At 41.8% G+C, this 5,339-nt stretch overlaps 1 pseudogene; it reads right to left on the bottom strand.

Annotated features, from left to right (window-relative positions):
- Nucleotides 1-2,255: 2,255 nt before the first annotated feature.
- Nucleotides 2,256-3,254, bottom strand: LOC147609157 (uncharacterized; annotated as a pseudogene).
- Nucleotides 3,255-5,339: the final 2,085 nt, after the last annotated feature.

Genomic DNA, 5,339 nt, shown 5'->3' with positions numbered 1-5,339 from the left:
TAGATGGCTCTAAACTGCATTTGGTAGTAGGTACAGTGTCACATTTCACCCTTGAGCTTGCTCAAAAAATATTTGGCATTTTGGCCATAATTACGCTCTCACTCATGAGTGACACCGTGGAGTGATCGCACCTACAATTTTGCGCTGTTATGGTACCAAAATTCTTTTGAAATTTCCATGCATAAAGTGCAAGTGTGTTTTTGTACCGTTATGCTGCCAAAAATTTTTCAAGTTATGCATGGGCATAGGCATTAAGTCCTAAAATTCACATAGCAATTGAGACAAGGGTGCACAAGGGAAGCAAAATCGTGCTTAGCCAGTGAAACAAAGTGCAAACTCCTCTCATAGAGGGCAAAATCGTTTGAAATGATTTGGGCTATTTTTCAAATTCTAAGTGTATTTTGACATTTTTGAGGTTAGCAATAGCTCCAGAATGCCCAAAAACATCAAAAAGGACTCTTGGGTCTTGTGATTCCGAGTTCGAATGAGGGAGAACGGGGTGTTTTAAACGTGGAAACTTCCATACTTAGAAATTTTTTGGGAAAAAGTTCAAAATCACTTGGGATGATTTGAGGATTTGAGACAATTGTCATAACACAACTTGCATGTGGATCCAGACTACGACCTCACGCACCAACACTGGTACCTTGCAAAACTGACACATACACTCGTTGAGAGCATCCGTGCACATTTATTATTATTAAAAAAAAACCTTTATGCACTTAAGATCCGGAAGGACCTTGGGCTCCTCAGCGAGATCTTATGTTGCCTCAACTCTAGGCAGTGAGACAAGGTCAGTGGGAAACTTGGAAACCATTTGCGAGGATTCATACTCAGACCTTAATTCGCACACAGACAGTGAGATGTCAATGGAAGGCAATTTTCAACAAAGACCGGATTTGAGCTCGATTTGAGGCCATCTTCGTCTCAACAAAGATCGGATTCGAGGCCATCTTTGTCTCAACAATCTAGAGACATACAAGCCCCAGGAATGCCAGATCTAGGAAAAAAATCATCAAATTCAAATCCATTTGTGGACACAACTTTTGAATTAGAGGACAATATATGGCTTTGAAGTACATAACCACTAATGCTCAAAATGCTCATATTTTTAAGGATCCTTGAGGTAGATATGTTGTTAAGCTTATAGATACAGAGACACCCTTTGAACCAAGGCCGTGGGTCAACTGTCAAGGCGACTCATACATGGGGAGACATGGAGAAAGATACTTGGTCACACTGGAACCTTGGAGTGTGGACAACTTGGGTTGCTTAGTGGGTGTTAGCGGCTCGCCGCGACGGACGTCTGATAGCATAGCTATTCAAGCACTAACACATTATTGTTCAATGCTAGGGATGGAACCCGATTAGGGCATAAAGGAGTACATAGAGCTTGTCAGGCTCTACGGATTCTAATGCTAAATGAGCTAAGCAGACAAGCTTCTTGATGAAAAGATCACACACATCTATACACACTAATCACTTAATGGAACACTAAGCTTGATTAGACATAGAGATACACACAACTAAAAGACCACAAATGACTCTAGGAATCATTCACTAAACCCACAGGGATTCTAATGTAACACTAAGCTTTGCATAATCAATGACTAACACACACTAATTAAGCAAATTAGGAATTAATCCCTCTTTACTTGATTATGGAAATCAAACATTGAGCATTCATATAGCTTAGCAAACACCTTAGCAACACTTTCTCATCAACAATTAACACTAAAATAAGAGATTAAGCTCTCTACTTCAAGATTAAAGTCACTAATCAAGACACAACATGAGAGTTAAATCAATGAAAATTAGCATTAATGCGAAGAGAAACACCTTGCGAGGGTAATGTAATCAATTAGAAGGAGATATTGATTACAATGGAGGCTCCACGAGCTCTGGAAGATGCTTCACCAAAGAGGCTTCAAGCTCTGCACGTATTCTTATCCTTTCACTATAACTTGTTATTAATTTCTAATTTTCTAAGGTTTAAGTACATGGTTTTAAAATCAAAAAGGTTGTGGGTTCAAAACCCATTTACAACTTGGAAGCCCATAAAAGCCCCTTTCTCATTTAAAATATGTTCATGGGTTTACAAAATTAACTAAGCCTTTGAAAATTAAAAAATAATCATCCGCCTCCACTTTGTGCTGCTTACAGCTTCCCGCATCCGCCTTGGCTGCTCTCTTATGTTCCGTCGGCTGGAACACTCCCCCACACCTACTTCAGTTGGCGTCCTCGTCAACTGGCTTTCAGCCCAATGAATGGCGGCGTTCCCATTCGAGTGCATGCCGGAACTTCTTCAATCGTTGCTGCTCCTCCAAATCTGCTACTACATCTTTCAATGGTATTTCAATTTCCATGCGCATAAATGCTATGAACCTGCTGCATAGATCTTGATTGAGCAGTAAGAAGAGGTTACTTTGAACTTCAAAGAAACCTGTGTAGAATGCTTCCTCAAATGTTATTAGGAAGTGGGCTGGCAAGAAGATAACACGGGCATAAAGCCCCATAAGAACTTGCCTTGACGGCGCCAGCTCCAAATCCTAGCATAAACCATGACCGCCTTCAAAAAACTTTGTCCATGGATGGCCGGTCTTCTCTAAATCATTGAACTTTGTGATACAAGTGCATATCATGTTAGCAATTTTGCATAGCATGATGCACGCCAAATCAGGGATCCCTTTGAGCTGTTCAATTACCCCATTCAAAGTGTCTACCATATATTTTTTAGTTGGCTGGCGGCCTCTGGCAGGAGATGGCAGTGTTGGGTAGTTCAGCCATGTGTTCCTCTCCCTGTTAGTATACCTCTAAAAACTCTCCCAATTCCTTCTGCGCTTGATTGGGCAGAAGGTAGGATCAATCCTCAGTGCTTGAGGTGCCGCCAAGTAGTGGTACTTGTTCTTTGGAAACTTCTTTAACCAGATCACTCTCCAATTTAATTGATTGTTTTCTATCTCTGTCACTTTGTACTCTGTCACAGGGATATTCTGATAGCCGCCGAGCTCATTTGTAGGGCACTCCAGCCTGTACTTGGCTTTCATCAACTGTACCTCTTGTTTGAGCAGAGGGAATGGGAGGGTCGGCATATGATAATCCTTATGTATTTCTTCAGCTATGAGATAGGTGATGCAAGCTGATTTCAGTATTCTTCTCTCCCATTCCATGCATTCCCTGATGATTACATCGTTTTGGCGGGCTATTCTGTCTCTGAGCTCTTGCTCTAAATATGTCTCTCTTGGATCAGCCATTGAGTACCCTGCCAACAGAGTAGTCTACCTACTCTTCTTCTTGAGTTGCAGCCTCACTGCTTCCGCTTGGCCCTGGCATATCAATGTCGAGAGGCTCCATGTAGATAGGCAATTCAGGAGCTATTATTGGTGGCTGGCTTGGCCTTGTTAGCTGTTGGTTCTCAAGATCCACAAGCATATTTCTTAACTTTGTTAGCTCTGCCTTGAGCTCCGCTACTTCTTTATCCTTCTTCTCCATTTGTTTGGTATGTTTGTTCATCATTAACCCTTTTGTCATCTTGTGCATATCTATTGTCTTTTTTAGCTCTTTGATCTTCTCATCTTGAGCGCTTCCGGGCATTGGCATGCCAGCTAGAGGATTTGCCAAAAATTCATTCATAGTTGTCTCCGCTTGTATTGCCCTCTGATTGCTTAGTGCTTGGGCTTTAGTCACCATGCTGAGCTGCAGCTCTTTGTCTTTGAGCTTCTCTTCATATTACTTTGTGACTCTTTCCAATGCTTGATCTTTGTCAATGAGTTGCCTTGACAGTCCCATGACTTTGCCTTTTTCCAAATCTAACTTGGCCTTGACAGTCCCATGACTTTGCCTCTTTCCAAATCTAACTTGGCCTCCAGCTCAATTGCCTTCTGCCTGTACTTGGTTAATTCTACTGTCATCTCCTCCATTTACTTTATCCTGCTCTCTTCTTTCTTCTCAAAATACTCAATGTTGGCCTGGTGGATCTTTAACTGTTGCACCATCTCAGAGTTTACTTCTGTCAGAGAAACTATCTCCTTTGACTGTTCAACCATATCCAGGTTAAATTCATGTAACAATCTCTCTCTCTCTCTCTGGTTGTTCTGATGATCTGCCTCATCTCTTTTTGTACATGCTTAGCTGTCCTTATGGCATCCCATGGATTTGCTCTAGTTGAAGGACCAGCTCTATTGAACTCGTCTTCGTCTTCAGTATCCTCTGAATCTTCTTCCTCCTCTAAGCTTTCATGGATCTGCTCCACTTCTTTCTCTTTTTCAGCTTCTTGCTCTTTTTCATCCTCTTGTTGCTTCTCTTGTTCTTTTTCCGCTTCCTGCTGCTTCTCAGCTTCATCTTCTTTTCTTTCTTCCCCCTTCTTTTCATCCTCTTTAGATGTCTTTTCTTCATCCACATCCATCTGATACAAGTGCATATCATGTTAGCAATTTTGCATAGCATGATGCACGCAAAATCAGGGATCCCTTTGAGCTATTCAATTACCCCATTCAAAGTGTCTGCCATATATTTTTTAGTTGGCTGGCGGCCTCTGGCAGGAGATGGCAGTGTTGGGTTTAGGGTTTAGGGTTTAGGGGTTAGGGTTAAGGGTTTAGGGGTTTTTTCAGGTGTGCGGTTGTGGAGTGATAAAGATAAATAACCGGTAGCTGCGGCAACAAAAAGTAGCTGCGGCAGCAAAAAATAAATTTTTCGGGGGGCCGGTTACGTGATAGTCAAGTGAAGTGTATGTAAGATATGGTGTTGAGGTGTGAATAGTATGAACTTAAGATGGCCACGCACTATGACCAAGAAGTCCAAAATCCCACCTCACGAGGACAACAGCTAGCCGAAAAATACGACCAAGTTGCCCACGCAAAATAAAGGCTAAGATGTGGGGACAACAACTTGCCGCAAAAGAACGACTAGTTGTCCACCAAACCAAAGGCTAAGACGTGGGGACAACAACTTGCCGCAAAAGAACGACTAGTTGCCCTCAAAAATAAAGGTAAGGGGAAGGGAAGGTGCATCAATCGAAATGACACTTAGCATGCCACGCAATATGACATTATGCCAGATCGAAGGAGCATACTCAGCAGAAAGACACTAAACCAGCCAAATTAATGACCAAGTGCCTCTTACTAAGCACCAAACCAATGGCCTTACTCACACACACAAGAAAGACACTTTACTTGCCCAAAAAAGGACTAAGTGCCTAACATACACAAAACACAAGACAAAATTTGATTTGATTTAAGAGACAAAAAAGACTTAAAAAAGTCGATTTCTTGTATTAACTTGAGGGTGTAGTTCCAAACTAGTTTCGCTCTAGAATGAGCTCTTCAGTGGAACACCCAAGT

The sequence above is a fragment of the Cibotium barometz genome, chromosome 51, assembly GCF_041138505.1.
Source record: "Cibotium barometz isolate CiBa-2024 chromosome 51, ASM4113850v1, whole genome shotgun sequence".
NCBI lineage: Eukaryota > Viridiplantae > Streptophyta > Polypodiopsida > Cyatheales > Cibotiaceae > Cibotium > Cibotium barometz.
Note: the sequence above shows the minus strand (reverse complement) of the source record. Positions and strands in the feature narration are given on the sequence as shown.